The 17959-nt window shown below is 43.5% G+C and overlaps 1 protein-coding gene across 2 annotated transcripts in view; it reads left to right on the forward strand.

Moving 5' to 3' along the window:
* Nucleotides 1-17959, forward strand: part of LOC135325062 (WD repeat-containing protein 7) — a 164231-nt gene that overhangs the window by 129985 nt on the left and 16287 nt on the right. The window lies entirely within an intron of this gene.

Raw genomic sequence — 17959 nt, forward strand, 5'->3', positions numbered from 1 at the left:
CTGTTGGGAGTTATTTCCCACGTGTAGTAGCTGCGAATGTTGTATGCTTTGGTATTTTTTGATTAGACAGGTGTCCTGAGGAAGCCGAGATGGCCAAATTTATTTTACAAATACGTATCTAATGCTAGCAAGTCGTAGCAGTAACAACTAGTTGTTTCCATCTTGTTTCGGATTAAGTCATCTGCATCGTGTTTTCTCAATTTAACTATTAAAGCAGTCCACAAGAAGTGGTACGTATTGCTATGGCAGGTTTTGGTGAGCATTTTTGACATGCTTATCTGGAGATAACTGAAAATTAAGAAAAGTACTTGTGTTCTGGTTGTGCAGATTTCTGATCCTTTGGTTACATTTGGATGACTGGCCTAATTTTAATCACCAAATGTATTCCAGTACAGTAAGCTGTGCTATTTCCATCTCCTACTGTATCGCATTCATCAGAGCTCATGTTGTTTCACGTCAATGACCGCTGTGCTGAGGTCCAGCCGTCAGGCCCCAGCAGAGATGAGCACCGCGCTGCGCACAGCTCTTCCTCCTCCTCCTCTTCCCAAACACGGGCTGGTGCTTGTCCGCGCCGAGGGACGTATCCATAAGGGCTTCCTTTTTCGTGTTAGTCGATGTTTCCTTGCATTAGCTTCCTGAACTAAGTCCAGGTTTGCATCAGTGAATTGAATAGTTCTGTGGGTTAATTTGACATGCTAGTGAATATTCAAACACTTGTTTTCTTACTTTCTCAACACGGCTCTAGACAGGTCATGGGAAGCGGAGAGGGCCTTGGCGGAAGAGACGGCCTTCGAGGGTGACGAGGGCAGGGGCGTTTGCAGCCGTTGTTGTTACGGGCAGGACCAGGGCAATTCGGCGGGCGCCGGATCCGCGATTTCTCGGGGGCAATGCCGTCTGTGGCATGCAGGTTTCCTGGTCCGGTTCTGACCGCCTCAGTCCCTCCTCACAGCTGCACATTCCAAACCGCTCCTCAGGCAGAAAATCAGGTTAGGGGTGTATAGCAGAAAATAATGCTTCAAAATTCAGAAAAGCTCCTTTTTTGTGGTTGTTATTTTTACAAAAGTTAAAGCCGCTCAAAGTGCTTCTCAAAACCCTGAAAGTGCCTTGGGGTCTTTCTGAACAGGGTCAGAACGGGACTGAGACCGCTCAGCCTGGGGTCACCGGCCGGGGGTCCCCTGCGCCGGGGATGGGGACCAGGGGTCCTGCGTGCTGGGGATGGGGATCCCGCGCTCCTGTGCCGCTCCGGGGCCCGGGGTCCTGCTCCCACTCCGGGGCCGTGCATCCCTGCTCCCGTGCTGGGGCTGGGGCTGGGGCCGGGGCCGCGCTCTAATGCAGAGCAGGAGCCCAATTCTCGATCTCCAGGGTAACATTGGTACCGCAGACCCTGTACACTCGTCCTCTTCTGCGCTCTGCTGTTGGGACCATTGCATCTTCTGTCCTAATTCCTTCTGTATTTCTATCAAGAAAAGTATTTATCCAACCTACACCAGTTTCTATCTTAAGCTCTTTCAGTTTCTTTCCGTTTGTAATGTTTCTTGAACAATGTTGCCAGAAATACAATATCAAAAAATTGCTTCAGCATTCCTATTTTAAAGAGAAATGATGATGCTTGAATCTTTGAAGCCATAAAAATAATCTCGCATTTAGTAAATACGTTTGTGTTTCAGAAGCAGAGGTCTTGAAGCGCACGTGACAGTCTGTTAGTTACCCAGGTGTAATTCACACGGAAGCTGTTTTCAAACAGGCATCGGAATTACTTACGGGATAAGGGGAAGGGGGAAGGACTGTTTGTTTTTCCATTTATGCTCATCGTCAAGGGTGTACGTTAACTGAGATTAATGCTGCGATAAGCCCCTGGGGAGAACCGGGAGCTGCCGGTGCTCCAGGTAGGACCTCCTTGGGATCTGAGCCTGCTCCTGCCATAGCCGCCGTCACGTCGCCCCGGATCAACTGGCCAAGCTCCACCTGAAAAAACGTTGGGTTTCTTGACACCCAGTGCTGCTCTTGGAGGGTCGTTCCAGAGCGTCGATGGCCTGAAGTATCACGGGTTGGAAAGCCTGTTTATTCCAGCCCCAATACGGTTATAGTTAGTTCTGTACAAGTTTTTTTTAATCTTTGTACCAGCATGGACCTTTAGCATGAATAATAATTCCCTCTCTCTGGTTTTTATCCCTTGGCCTTGCTTACAGGCAGCATTAAAATTCCATTTCAGCCTATGTTTTGAAAGGTGAAATGAACTGAGGGTTTTTAAAAGTTTCTTTCCAGTAATAGACTCTGTTTTCCTTAATCATCCCGAGACAAAATATTAATGTTGCTCCACATAGATGGACTGAAATGTTTATTCCAGTTATACTGCTTAGTTTCCCCAAACCTACTTTCCTTTCTCTCCTGTGAAGGCACAACTTCAAAGCACTGTTTACTTGAATATTGTTCTGCAAGATGCAACTCCGCTTGAGTTTGGTCAAGTCTCATGTTTTTGACCCATACCTGTTATGTCCGTAGATGTTTCTGATGCATGACTTTCCCTTCTTCCTTGTAGATTCTTTATTTATTCCTAATGCATTTTTGACAGTGTGTTATCAGGTTACTCGGGACGCCTTCCCTTAGCTTAGGATGCAGATCGTGGGTAGTTCTGCCACCCGTGTCACTGGCACCTGAACGTGGACGTGTATCTCAGGCTTTCTATAGCCAGCGTTTCTCTAATGCCAGAACCAATCTAATTACCGTTACCTTCTGGGCTTCCAGGTGGTATTTGGGGAGGGAATCTGCCATGAAGAGCACTCAAGAATGGAAGCGCTCTGTTAGTTAAAGCATTTCAGTTTAACTCCAAACCTTGGGTTACACCAAAAGGCTTCGTAGACAGTCTGCTTACTTCTCGCCTGGGTCATGTGGGTGGTGCCCTGGTCCCACCAAGGCCAGTGCCTGGTTTGCTGTTGAGTGCAATGCCCTCAGGATTTTGCCCTCCTCTGTTTCGTTCTCTCGCTCCGGAGCAGGAGGATTGAGGAGAGTGGCCGGCTTTCTCCATGCCGTGTTGGTGCGTAACGCGGAGGAGCCCCGTCGCATGTCCGCGGAAGCATGCTCGCCCACAGCCGCGGGTCCTGGGAGCTTGAGGGGAGCCTGTGCAGGCAGCGCCGTGCTCCTGGCGAACGGGCGGGAGGCGTTCAGATTGCCTTTAGAGACAGGGGCTCAGTACGTTGCACGTGTAAAACCAGAGCTGGGCACCAGAGGGGTGCTGCTTCGTGTTTCTCAAAGAGCCGAGCAGATGGGGAACCTCCGTTGGAGGTCATGCAGTGACCATGGATGGAGACCACGGTCTCCATCCCCAGCAGCCAGGCGAGTCAGTCTTAGGTGCCTGAATGGCAGTGAAGGACCATCCAGTCTACCAGGGTGAGCCCGTGCCTCTACCGATGTGCATCCGCTCACAAGGATCGCGCGTGACGGCCGGCGGTCCCTGCCCAAGGCTGGGGAGGACCTCCTCCTTCCCTTCCTGTTGAGGTGAACCGCTTCTCCACCCCGCTTGGCCTTCACAGCATCCCGGCCGTGGTGATGCAAGCTCAAACCCGCTCCTGGGGGCAAAATCCCTCGCTTTGGAGGCGACGGAGCAAAGCTCAGCCAGGCTGGGCCAGCTTTTGGGAGCCCCGTTTCCGACGGGCTGCTCGATGTGCGTCTGCAGGGCTGTGTCCAAGCAGCATCGGTTAGGAGATGTGGGAGACACCAGAAATCCTCCTGAGAGGAGGAGAAACCTGCGCTTGCGGTTGCTTTTGACTTTGTGATGTTCGCCTTGAATAATTCATGGAAGAAATAATCTGATAATCTATTACTGTGAATGTTAAATTAATTATCCTGGATGAAATTAAGTCTTAAAATGTTATTTTTTTCTTATCACGCAGCCATGCTAAATTAAAAAAAATCCTCTTTAAGCTCAAATGGTAGCAAGACCTGAGTAGTCTGGCTTTTTATTTTGCTGAAATTATGTCAAAGAATTGACATGGGGTTTAGCTGTCTCCTTACAGTTTGTCAAAAATTTTGTAATAATTATCAGCAGTAGCACAAACTCTTGTCCTAAATATGTGCTCCATTAAAAGCAGTTATTTTATTTCTATGCTATAGGCTAAATAGGGTGCTAATGATAGGAATTTTATCATCTGTTTGAAGAAAACAGAGAGGTATTTTAACTTAATAATAGAAAGCAAGAACACTTTAAATGCATTTTTTTTTCCTTCCAGCATATTTTTATTTGGTTTTCAAGAAAGATGGTTGTCCATAGTGACTGAGAAATTACATCTAATGATTAATAGAATGATGGATGTCAAGAATCACCTTTTTTTAACAAATAATAAATCAACATTCTTATGTGATAGGTTTTTTCCAGAAAAATGTATAATATTAGTATCACTTATTTAACAAGGTGTCAATTATTAATACTACCAGTAAAACGTTGCCTCAAAGCAAAAGTAGTCCGCAGCTCAGTATTTGCCTTTTGTTTTGCCTTCTTAGTAAATGTACAGATGCATCTACTAGCATGTGAATTTTACTTAATATTTTAAAACATAGATCATTATGATACTTTAAATTTTTAAACAGTTCCGCATTAAACTCCTACTTTCCAGTGTATGTCTTGCTCATTTCAGACTTATGGGTTTTAGTTTGTTTTTTAAAATATTAAATGGGAATGAAATCGCAGTCCTTCTGCATCCTGTGAAGAGCATTCCAAATACCCATCATTTTTCTGATGTAATGATTGTTTACAATTTAATATATAGAGACTGAATTCTCTCTCCCTCTCTTTTTTCTATAAAATTATTTATTAAATAGGTACTGAGAGCTGTTTCCCGTTCCCCGGGCCTGGTGCGCGCCGCATATGCGTTGGCACTAATTTCATTTTCCGGTGCTTTCGTGCCCGAGCCGCGTGTGCTGTGGGAAGTGGAGCAGGGCAGCGTCCTTCCCGTGGCGGTATTGATTTGCCCTTCAGCTGTTTGCAGCGCGCAGAGAACCCAGGGCCGTGTTGTTGATTATCTACACAATGTCTCGGTGAACATTATTGACCCATTGCCGCTTGCTGCCTATGGCTCTTGATTTTTCACACCGTCTCCATGACACTCATAATAAAACATACTATCTTATTGCTGCCCGGCCCTGGAAGCCAACTGATCTACCCCGAGAAGAACTGCTGCGGTTCTGGAGAACGCTGTATTGTATGTGGGATGAAGCGGTGGAGCGATGTTAAGATTGTCTTTGTATTCTCCTTTAACAGCTACCAGTATCCCATGGTTGGACTCCATCCTGTAATAACGTCGTTTACTTAGAGAAAAAGAGGCTGATGTATTTTTGCGTTATGCTATTGAAAATCACAGTAAAATTGTAGGTGAGGCTGGATCAAAGCTGCTTTTGGAATCTTTGAATGATCAAAAGAATCAAATAACAGTTAAAAAGGAAAAAAAAAGAAGTTTTACTGTTATGAAAAGTGAAACAATATAAATCATCAGGATCACTTTTACCCTTTTAAATGCTTTGATAAGTCCCAAAGTAATTATCATAAATAGAAATAGCCAACAGTTTAGCTACTTTATTTTAGCCAAGAAGTTATCAGCTGTTTTCAAATTTATTAAACTATATTTGACTATAAAGTAACTATATCTTGGGGGAGATTGGGGGGGTGGTTGGAATCATTTCATTTATTACATTAATATTACTTTGTATTGTAAACATTAATATTGACCATATTAATATGACATAACATTACAGTGTTAATATTACTTTAGATTATTGCTGTAAACTGCCTTTGTGGGCAGGTTTCTTTGTTTTGTTTCTTCATAAATAGAGCTGTCTAACAACAAGCAATTTTGTATTTTGATTGTGTAGTATATTCAGAACTACACTAGGAGGGAGATGCATTCTGGAGGCCAGAGTTAGTTAATGCATTAGTTAAACATTGGTGTGTTTCCAGAAATGTTTTTTTACAATAGCTACTATTGAATTCATTCAGCTTTTTCTTCTGCTAGAAAAGTAGTGGTTTTGTGACCAGAATATTTTTAAATGCTTCAAACATGGTGTTCTGAGACAGATGGTAGGATATAAAAGATCTATAAGAGGATAAGATTTATTTTCAGTCTCATGACATGATGAGCAGCCTTTGGAGGGATGCTGAGCGTCTAAGGAGGACCCAAGTTCCCTGTAAGAGCAGATCTCTTTTTTCTTTCCTTTTTTTTTTTTCTTTTTTTTAATAGGGTCTAGCACCACATCCATCAGTGTGGTATCAACATCCTCCAGAGCTGCATTAAGTAATTTAACGTGTATTCATCACATGTGATGCGTCTCTCAGGACAGCAAAGTTGTGAATGGCCTGAGCCCACAGACTGGAGGCTCTCGGGGTGGAGAGAAGGAGAGCATTAGATGTAGATGGGTCTGCGATCATCAAGTCTCCCTCACTGCGTAAGACAGGACACTTAGATGCAGTATCAGTGGGCAGTGAGTATCCTCTGAAGATCATCTAATCTTGACAATAGATTTTTCAGTAGTAGAAAACCTACCAGAATCATAATGATGTGTTTCAGTAGTTAATTATTGTCATTATTAAAATTATGTTTTATTTCTAGTTTGACAGGGCTTTAGCTTCAACTTCTGACCGCTAGATCCCGTTTCACATTTAACAATTAATGAAAGAAATTGTGGATTTATTTTCCTTTTATGAGTACTCTTGACTGTGATCCAAGTCACACCATAATACTTGATAAAATAATAAAATATCGCCTTCCTTGCCTTTGGATGCTCCGAGGCCAAGCTCTAAGCGCCTCCTCCTTTTCCCTGCACCACACCCCTGCCCCAAGAACCACCTTGTCATGTTCTCGCTGCGTTTGGGCGTCCTTTTAGGGTAGAACAGACCCTTCTGGGAATCCGCCAGGAATACACAAACTCAGCAATTTTTCTGTTTCCAGTTGCAGTCCAAAGCATATCGATCAGCTGCTGTTAAACCCACGTAAGAGCCAACCTCCTTATTACGTCCCGCATGGATGTCTCCCGGGAACGGCGTTCCAGGCAAGGCCACGCGCCAGGCAGCAGCATCCCGGCCGGCATCGGGCTGCACCTGGCCGTGCGCTTGCTCCCTGCAGCTGCTTCCCCGGGAGCTGCTCATGTTGGCTTAGCTAATAACGTCAGCTTTCTTCCATGGTGGGGAACATTGGCGTTTCTCTAACATCTGGAATGAGTCGACGTTAAGTCTTGCAAGCTCCTTAGCTAGTTTGTTGAAGGCTCTTCTGCTTGATGATGGTTGCTCGTGCGCACTTTCTTGGTGAAGCTTTCTATTTGGGAAAGCAAGTGATTCTGTTCAAAATCGTCCTTCTGTCTGAAGAGAATATTCAACGGTTTTAAGCCAGGCTCTGAGGTTACCTGGTGGTGTGTCCAAATACGTCTGGGATGTACGGTAGCCTGGAGAGCGATGGCCAGTTTTTTAATGGTAGTGCTGAAAGGGAACAGTGTTACCAAATCTTGCAGAACTTGAGGATGTTTTATAAATTCTTTCCAAGTGTTTACTGAGGCTTAGTCTGAACAACAGCAAACTGTCGCAGTTTTATTGAATGCATTCGTCAGCTGAAATAATTGGTCATGGTTTGTTTGGGGTTTTTTTTTGTTTTTTTGTTTTTGTTTTTAAGGTATCGCCTATAAACATTTAATGTTAATTTTGTGCTTACGTGTTAAAGTTTCTGTTTCAGTTCTCAAGCTAAACACAGTTCTGGCTGAGAACATTTGAAATTCAGTTTCTTCTTGAAATTCATATTCTGCTTGTTCGTGTGACTTCTGACAAATTTCACCAAATCCCAATTTCCAGAAAAACTGATGGATAGCTAAAAGGGCAAAAGGATGGCAGAAATCTACTCTGTTTTGCGCATAGGTAGGTTATATTCAGGTTGCAGATTACTCATGTCATGCTCAAAAAAGAAACAAAGCCCAAACTAAAACACTCATACCGCCTCTTTCTGTGTCTTAATTTTATTTTTGAAAAGAAATTATCATAAGAAAAGGGCTGAATAAGAATAAAGCTGTGAAGCAATGACACTAATTCATATGTATACTTTTTTTCCTTTATCTGGGTGATCTCATCTCTCATATCCTGCATAATCTAAAGCAAACTACATTTAAATAGACAGATACTTGCTGGAAATTTTGCCGTCGTTTCTGCCGTTGTGTTCATTGTTATGCATAGATTGTCCTTTTTAGGCTGACCTTTCATTTGTACAGCTTTGAGACCGAGCGTGGCTCTGAGTTCAGGGAACACAGGGGTGTTTTTATAAAAATCCATGAAATATGTTCTTTGTCCTCTGACTTGTTCAGTAACAAAAAGATGTTTGATGGTGTGAAGTAGGTATCCACTTAACCAAGCTATTTCAGCGGATTTTTTGAACGGTCGAAGCTCTTTTAAGTGTATGCAGAGATTCCTTTAACTGAGTCATAGTTATCAGGTATTGCAAAGGTTAAGCTTTATCAGCTGCACAAAAAAAGGTTGAGGTTTCATCAAAAACTTCCATCCTCGCTACCTGTCGACCACAATTTGATGATGATTATTGATTATTTCACAGCCTTTCACTCACTCTGGCACTGCGGCCAGCCTTGATATACAGATAGGGCTTCAGTCCAGCTAAAATAAGACTCCATCTTGATAATGGACTGAGATGAGATACTGTTATTTGATAAAGATAATTGATGTTTCACAGTGAATTGGAAAACAGTTCTGCGTGCACCAGATCTGTGGCTGTTCCACCTGCAAAGATGGCCATTGTTTACACACCGTAACAAAGAACTGCAGTTAAACAATGCAGTGCTGCTCTTAACCATCACTGTGCACAGAACGCACTGTGTCAGGATGAGTGGACATTTTAAACCACAAATAAAACATTTAAACTAAGCACAGTTTCTAATTTTGAAGTCAAGATGGACTTTTTTGAACATGCATGTAACTTGGCGTACTTCTGATGAGATGCCCCAAAAAACATTTCTCCTGTTTGGGATGCACTTGATTTATTTGCAGATGAGCTAGTATCCTGAGATCTTTCTTTTTTAATATGTATACCTGTCACTTGACTTAGGCAAAATGCTACTTTTAGAAGCTGAAATTTGGCAAGGTAGAATAAAGTACAGAGTATGTCTAGATTTCTTCATTCTCCAAAAGCAATAGCTCATAAACTGAAAACAGCGCATGCCTGCCATCTCCCACGCATGCCTTTGCTGATTACACGTTTTTCAGCCTCCAGTTTTGAATTGATTAAGGTATCATTCATTGCCAGTTCTGTTCCCCCAAGTTCTTTTAGTCCTATTATAACCTTTGTAACCCCTAATTAAGCAATGGGAGCTGGCAGGGAGTGGGGTTATCGTGAGATAATGACACCCCAAGTGTGTTACGTGGCACAAGGTTCATCCGTGTGCCTCTCATCCTCCCGGGGTGTGATTACCTAATGATAAACGTAGCACATTGCAGCTCGTTGATAGCGCCGCAGCGCGCTCGTGCCACTGCAGTCGTCGCTGAATTACACTTTCCATTCGAAACGTCATTTTTTTTCATTGATTTTACAAACTGACAATTTTGAGGTTTTCTGAAGTGACTTACATACAGTGCAAAGTCGTGACCCTGGAGACATACTTCTTTCTTTTTTGTTTTCAAAGAAAACAAAAACATTTATTTAAGAGTACGAGAACAAAAATATGTGCAGTAATTTTTCCCAGAGTTAAAGCAGTCTCAGCAGATTGGCCACAATTGAAAACAAAGGTCGATGTTAAATTCAAAACATAAATTATTAATATTTTGCATAAGATTGTAAGTTATCATCAACATGCAATTGAAATTTAACTTTTTCTTTAGAGGTGCATTAAGGAAGTAAAAAGAATGATGCTCTGCTACTTTTTTTTTTTCAAATTTAACATTAAATCAGTGTTGTCAGACTATAGGTATATTTCAAGTAACTAGATTTTAGGATACGTTATTTTTATTGGCTTGAGAATGATGGGGAAATATTAATGTCTGAAAGTTGCTTAATAATATTTTGCTCATCAGAGTCTATAGCAGTATTTTAAAGTCACCACAGATTTAGTATCATTATTTGTTAATTATTGTCACGATGTAATGGCTAACTCCTACGTTCTTAGTTTGGGGGCCTCTCCTCATTGTGCCAGTACCATCAGCCATTTCACCTAGCTTAGGAGACCCACCCTGGCATGATGCGTGGGAGACTCATGAGAAGAGTATCTGTTTCTCGCCATTGATTGTAAGGGGAATCTAGAAACTTGGGGTCAGTGTAATTATCTCTACTTAAAGGTGTGTAAGGTAAATTCTCACTGGGCTGCATAAGCTAGTGCAAAATCCCCAGATTAATTGGTACATACTAGTTATTTGATAATTTTTCTTTTCCTTTAGAAACTTTAGTATTGGGATATATAGTGAAAAACTAGCCCTTACTGAGTCACTAACCACAAGACTTTAGTTAAAACACAAGCATGAAAACTGCCTGCTGTCATTACATCTTCTAACCAGCCTAGCAGCGTGACGGGTGGAGGCCTCTCTTTCCAAAAATGCGTGTTCTGCTCTTCCCAGAGAGAGTGTTTACCCTGAAAGAGGTCCTCCCTTGTGCCGAACTGTATCAAGAGTGATTTTTAGTATTACAAAGGTTCGGTGAGGTTATCATCAGTGTCATTTACCAGATGTATTACATTGCAGGAAAGACCCAAAAGCAGGACGGTGCTATGCTTAGCACTGCAGAAACATGAAGTAAAGACCCTGCCCCGGAGAGCTTACCGCTTCTGTAGGCACGGCAGAAGGATGTGCACGAGGAATCGAACACAAGTAGAGCGAATTGTTTCAGAATTTTCTTGGATTTGTTATGTAAATCTCTTCACCGAGACTAAGTTAGGTAGGGATTAACTAAACGGCCAAAGAAAGGAAGAAAGGGTAAGGGTGTGAGACACAAGTGGTGGGAAGGATGGGAACAAAGCTCAACAAGGTAAAACAGCGAATGGTGGTAGCGAGTGATTTGGACAGTGCTATCACGGTATCAATATCTTCCTTCCTCTAGTTTAAAAGTGGATTCAAGCCGTGCTTTTAAACTTCCTCTATCATTCAATCTTGAGAATTTGCGTGTTGTTGACAATTATTAAGTATTTATTTAACATTTTGTTGTCTGTTCTACTTCCATGAATTTTATTGGAAAATATCAGCACAATTCCAGTATCACTGGTGATTCTGAGGTAGTTTTTGGCTATTGACTTGCACGTAGGTATTTTGCTATACCTTGAAAGCGTGAAGAAGGAATTCTCACAGCAGACAGAAAGCAAAGCCCTTCATTTAGACTGAGCTGTACATTTATAAGGTGTGTGAAGCTATGGCCACGGAGTTCTAATATCAGCTGTACAGGTATTTTAATGCATGTTATGGAGAGACGGTATCTTATGTGTAATGCTGTAACCAGAGCAAAGCTGTTGAGCCAGTTTTCTTCCATACAGCACCATACCAGTTGAATGGCCTAACTCTGCATTCTCTGCATTGCAGAGCTTCTGTTGCACTGGAACGGGTTATCTTATTTAAGGAATTCAGGATCAAACTTCAGCATATATATTTATATTTCACATGAATATGATCACTGATGCTTCTCTTGAAGTTTTTACAGCTTTACTGTTTCATAAATTTTAGTGTTTGTTCAGGGACGTTTTTTGGTTTGGGGGGAAATGAAGTTGTTTTGAATATATTGCTGATGTTGTCATTAGAAAAATCAAGATGATTTTAACTCCAAACAGTGAGTTTTAAAATATGTTAATTTAAATGTTGCTTTTGATCAGTTGGTGTTTGTCTGTAGTGTTGGTCAGACGTGTAGAGATCAAGACAAACACTGATTGATCAAAACCAGGACTCTATCCCTTTTTTAATATGATTCGACACCAAAGTCATTCTGCATAGCTGCAGATTTTGCTGCTGCAGTATGTCTTGAATACTACCATCTAAAGGGAAGTAGTGGGTCAGAGCCTCACTGCTGCAAGTGCATGCAGAGGTGCTCGCATCATGGTGGTACCTTGGGTTCATTTCTTGTCCTGTGACTTCAGTAGAGTTAAGTGGCTCTAGCTGCATGTTAGCCCATGTAGTCATAGGGTAATAGGATCATAGGAATATGGTTCTTCAGGCTGGAAGAGGCCTCAGGAGGTCTCTGGTCCAAACTCCTGCTCAGAGAAGGTCAGCTATGAGGTCAGGCTGGATTGCTCAGGACTTTATCCACGGATGGAGTCTACACAGCCTCTCTGGGCAGCCTGCTCCAGTGCTTGACTGTCCTCCTGAGGAAAGTGTCTCCTCCTGTCCGGTCAGGATCTCTCTTGTTTCCACTTATGCCTGTTGTCCCTCATTGTCCCACATCATTGTAAAGAGCCTGGCTCTATCTTCCCAGTGACCTCCTCACAGCTAAGGGATGGCTGCTATTAGGTCCCCCAGAACTCTTCCCTTCTCCAGGGTGAGCAAGCCCCGGTCCTTCAGCCTCTCCTCACAGGGCAGGTGCTCCAGCTCCTCGACCATCTCAGCAGTCCTCTGCTGAGCGTGTTCACAGGCTCTGGACATCAGCTGATATTTGTCATCTGGTCTGCATTCCCTATGAATAGAGAACGGCCTGGGAAAATTAGTGCAAAGAAAAACACACAGTATAGTGTGTGTCGAGAAAACCCTAAAAGATTCTGTTTTCATTGATCGAATCTTGATTTTCTTCATGGATGTCTAGAATTACATTTCGTAGAGACGCTTCTGATTAATCATTAAAACCTGATGTTGAAGCGAGTCCTGCTTAGTGTAAATCAGCTCTAAACCTGTAGCGGAGAAATGTGGAAAGGGCTCCTCGCGGAAGCAGGAGATTCGGTTAGCTGAGTAATTCCTCGTTCTTTAGGGGTTTTTTCCCTCTGTGCAGTCCGTCAGCCCTCTAATCACTTCCGTCAGCACTTCGGTGCCCCGGTTCGCGCAGGGACGTGTGCCAGCAGCGAGGGGCCGGGAGCGGCTGCAGAGCACGGCGTGCAGACACCAGCTCTCGTGCCTAAAATCGTATGCCGTTTGGAGCGGAGGATTAAAGGGAAGCCCGAGTTCTGGTTCGGTTTATTTCCAAGCAAAAGATGTTTTTAAACATTTGCTAGAATCGATGCTCTGTTGGTCTTGGGTGCTTTATTTGGCTCACTACAGAATTAAAATCAGGGCTTCGGCAGTCAAAGCAGTAATTAAACTGTGCATAATATTTTATTTCAGTGCCTGGATACCTGGGTGTATTTTTGTTCTTATACAAGGCAGCATATTGTTCAATATTGTATTTGGAATGAATAGGTTGCCCATGTGAAATAGCTTGTTTTAATTAAATTTGATTGCTAAAGAAATGACACTGTTCTCAAATGGGGAATTTCATAGGTAGAAAGAAGGAAGGCTGTCCTGCAGCCTGCACGTACACGTGCGTTTGCTGACACTGTCACGCTGACAAGTTCAGCTGAGCCAAGAAAGCTGTTAGAAGAAGCACACGTGCTCAGGCTGCGGAGGGAGGGTAGTCGCCAAGCCCAGCCTTTTAATTTTATAGGCTCGAACGCCTTCCCGCTGGTGGCACTGAGGACAGGGATGTGGCATCGGTGCCAACCGCGCGGCAGAGCCATGCTAGGGCGCGAGGAGGCCTGGGAGCCTCGTGGCTGCTCTAGTACGGAGTCCGACTCTCACAAGCAACCGGGAAGTTCACAAGGGAAAATCCATAGCGGTGCAGGACGAGGCAGTGCTGATGAGTGCGTCACGGGCAAGTGGGGCAGAGGTTTAAGGGGATGCTCTTCAACTACCCCAGGACTTAAATGTGCTCACGTTTTCATGCCCTCGCTGATACAGTCGACGTTTTCACATGTGAACCTTGCTCTTCAGCTTTTCTTACTTTATACTTGCAGTGCAAGGCTGCCTGCAGAAGGGGAAGGGCATCGTGCTGTCCTGTATATCACAGACATTTTCCCCAGAGATTGCAGGAGCTTTACCTGATCTTTCTAAACATACCTAATAATACAGTTGAGGGACTTTATTCATTTTCATTTTAACAAAAAAGGCCCTTGCCTATCGGCAGCAAACCCCAACTATGTAAGGCAACTGTCAGGAATAACAAAATAGGCACCTTTTTCAAGTTTCCCTAATGTCTTTTAAAAACAACATGTTTAGTTATGCCCTGTTGGTTAGGCTGGTGGTGCTTTAGCAGGGTACTGTACTTTATGACTGTGACCTGCGTCGATACGTTTCTACCTGGGAAGCTGGTGGGGATTTGGCCAAGGTGTGAATTTACAACACACTAACTCCTCTGCGTTAACTTTCCACTTGGACGCTGTTGGTCTGCACCAAGTCTGCCTTTGTGCATCACAGATAAATCTGCTTTGCACATATAAATATATGCATTAAGCTACAAGCAACAGATGCAAACTGGGAGTCCTCGCTTACGCTCTAGTGACTGCACCATAAATTCGTACCATAACTCTAACTTTCCAGGCTCAGTAGGCTAAGTAATGAGGCCTCAGGAATCGCTGCACAGAATTTATTTTTCCGGACCATAGTGGTCAGCAGTGCTAGTTTCCTGAAGGGCAGTTATGTCTCTTCCTGCTCATTTTCCCAGTTGACCTGGAGGCTGATTTAAAGGCGCTTGCGTGCTCTGCCCTCGTGTGTCTACGACCATTGCAGCTGTAGCAACATTTTGGGGGAGCGGAGAGGCAGGGAAAGATGTCAAGCGTAGACTGTAAATCCAAGGCCAGGTATCAGGAGTGCTTTTGAGTAACCAAAGTTAGTAAAAATTAAATAAAAAGTAGATTCAGTTACAGCTTTCTTACAGTTTAATTCTTATGCCTGGGCTGCTGGCTACCAAAGTGGGGAGTTGACAGTATAATCGATTTTGCTAAGGGTTTTTTTCTTTTTGGAGTGATACAGTTCAGTATACAAGAGTCAAGTAGACTGGAAAAAGATATTAAACTTGCTGACCAGCCTCTGAGGCCACATAACCCCCCACCGAGGTTACAGATTTATTATAGCGCGGAGTTACCCGCGTCTCTGGAAGCAGTGACAGAAAAGGAGGAGGAAATGTTACTGATACGGATTTTATACTGAGGTGTGCAATGACAAGTGAGTTCTCATGTAACACATAAAATAATACCTAATTTAGCTGTTACTTCCTATGCTGGCCATTAAAAAGTGGCCTCAATTCTCCTTTTTCCACACTAGAAGAGCTCTTCTCTCCAGCTGTTGCTAAAACAAGTTTTCAGAGCTGTCTAGGGAGCTGTCCAGATGAGAAGAGGATAAGGATTTTTTTCATTGTTCGTGGGACTTTTATAGGAAATAATTTCTCAGAAATAATACTTTCATTAAAGAGAGTATCTATAGATTACAACATGAAGATCTGGCATCGTTTAGCCAGATCAGTCAAGAATTTTAGTCCTTTGACCTACAGGGCTATCCTTTCCTTTAAAGAAAATCTGAAATTTGTATATAGAAATACTTCCAAAAACAAGATTTCAGACTAATGTTAACTCACAATGCATAACTTGCAAAGTCATATTTAATTTATTTTCCATATTTGAAGTAGAAATGGAAATTCTAAGGAGTCTACATCTAGATGCATGCAAGTATTATGAAATTAAGGGATTGGTTTATGGAGTCTTAATGGTCAACTCATTTTATTACTACATGCTTTTCTTATGTCCGCCTCAAAATCGTGCATTCCTAGTTGCAATTACACACAGAAATATACGTGGTGTTTTATTGCTGTGCTAAAAGGGAGTAAAGGATTTATTTGTACCACTGAGCGTGCACAGACTGTGTAGTAGTAGTGGTGGACATCTTGCCTCCGTTCCCCGCCTCGTGTCCTGTTACGTATCCCAAATCCCCTGTATTTGAAAGACTCTCCTATTTGCATCCCTCGCTGAGATGATCGTTTTTGTTCGTGTAATTTCACTCGTGACCTTGGCTGCTTGCTCGCAGTCCTGCCTCTGTGTCCACGCTGCTCTTTCTTGCGTGTCCTGAACAATCACCATCAGAGTAACGTGCAAAGTCCAGCTTCCCTCCCCTTCCCTGAAACCTCGTGTTTCCCATCTGCGTCGTCATCCTGTTTCCCCTTTCTGCGAACTGCAGGTCGTTACTGGCTATTCCTTCTCTCCCCTCCTTCGGATATCGAGACGTTGTCCAACTTTTGCTCCTTCCACCACCTTTGGGACACTGCCTTCTCTTCCCCCACAGCTGAAGTTCACCCAGTTGCCGGCACCCAAGCTGAAGGCTGCCCTGTGAGGGCCTCCGTCCCCTCGGCCGCCCGTGCCCACCTCCGTGCCGCCAGAAACAGAGCGGATAAAATTGCCCTAGTACTTTCTCACCCTGAAGATCCACAGTTGCTCCTTCTCTCCCGTCGGGACAAATTCAGGTTTCTTGCACTCGTGGCCCTTCACAGCCTTCACTTCCCAAATCGATGACTCTTCTTGCTCTCCATCGTGTTTTATGAATCATGCTGAGTGTTCCCCATCTTGGTGTTTCCTTCAAATAATTCGTGTTGCTTTCCAAGCTGCACAGTGCAGAGTAGAATGGACCATGCCTCAGCGGTCGGGAAAAGGGTATGAAACCCAGCAGGATCGAGTCTTTGGACATGGAGTTTCGTATGTCCCTTTTGCGTGAAGAACTGGCCTTTACTGGGAAGGGAAAGAAAAGCTGAGTTCAGAAAGATTAGTTTGGCTGTTCAAGTTTAATAGAGCCTGTCTTTACACAGGACTTCGTGGCTGGTGTAAAGAAGGCAGCTAATGCTTAAAATGCATTAAATGGTCATGGTCAAACCTAGGTTTCCCCGTTCAGGCTTGCCTGCGACCAACAAACGTGTATTTAAATACGCCTCTTCCTCTTTCCTGCAGATATGCAGAAGTGCCGAAAATCGCGTTGCTAACACACCTGTGTAACTGGCCTGTTTCTCCAGTCTAGACGTGACCTTTGAGACTGCATTTTTTTGCTTTCCGGCATTTGTTCTCTGTTAGGGAAAAACACCGTCATGTATTTAGGCGACGGCTTTCTGCTTTGCTTTTCACATCTTCAAGCGCAAGGCCCGCAGGTACCTGAGTGCAGGAAGGGGCTGCAACCCCGCCGAAGCAGAACCCCGCTGGCTCCCCCTGCTAGACAGAAAGGAAACCCCCTTCCAGGGCTCGGTGTCTCTCGGAGGCACCGGGACGTCTCTTGCGATTCCCTGCGGCTATTGCCACGAGAAGCTGCAAAACGGCACTTCAGCTGCGGATACGGAGGTACTTAGAAAATCTGCCGTGGAACTAAAGCTTTTAATCCAGATGTCCAAGTGCATTTTGGAGGGAACTGAACAACAATTAACAGTGAGCAAGGAGGATCTGTATCCCTAACATACTTAACAAATTCATAACCAGAAAAAAGTTATGAACCTATTGCCTTCTATTCTTTATTTGTCAATTATTGAATAGTTATTGATCACTCATTTGTTCTCCTTTTTCATAGCTGTACAATTACTTGTGATGTTTAAAGTTTTATTGCTCTCTATTATAACGAATGACCTTTCCCAAAACTTACGGTGGTTACTTGAATAAGTGCCCTCGATACTGCGGTGAGCGTTTCTGAACACCCAAATGCAGGCTGTATGCGAGGCACAGCACACTTAGCCCCCGTCCGTTCCCCCCCAACATGGTTTAGCCAGTTTATTTAGGGATTTGCTACTTTTTAGTGTAAAATGGTGTGGAATATGTTAATGTTTTGAGAATCTTGATTTTAACGCTTATAACTCTTGGAAGAAAACAGTGGCAGTGGAAGGAGCAAGCAGCAGCAGGGAGTGCTGCGACAGGCTAGGGTTGGCCAGGAATTACGGAAGACGTGGAAACGGCTGGTGATGGTCAGGAAACGAGAGCAAGGAGCAGCGTGACTGGAAAATCAAGGCTGACTTCAAAAATTGTGGCACAGTGTTGTTTT

This window comes from Dromaius novaehollandiae, chromosome Z, assembly GCF_036370855.1.
Source record: "Dromaius novaehollandiae isolate bDroNov1 chromosome Z, bDroNov1.hap1, whole genome shotgun sequence".
Taxonomy (NCBI): Eukaryota; Metazoa; Chordata; class Aves; order Casuariiformes; family Dromaiidae; genus Dromaius; species Dromaius novaehollandiae.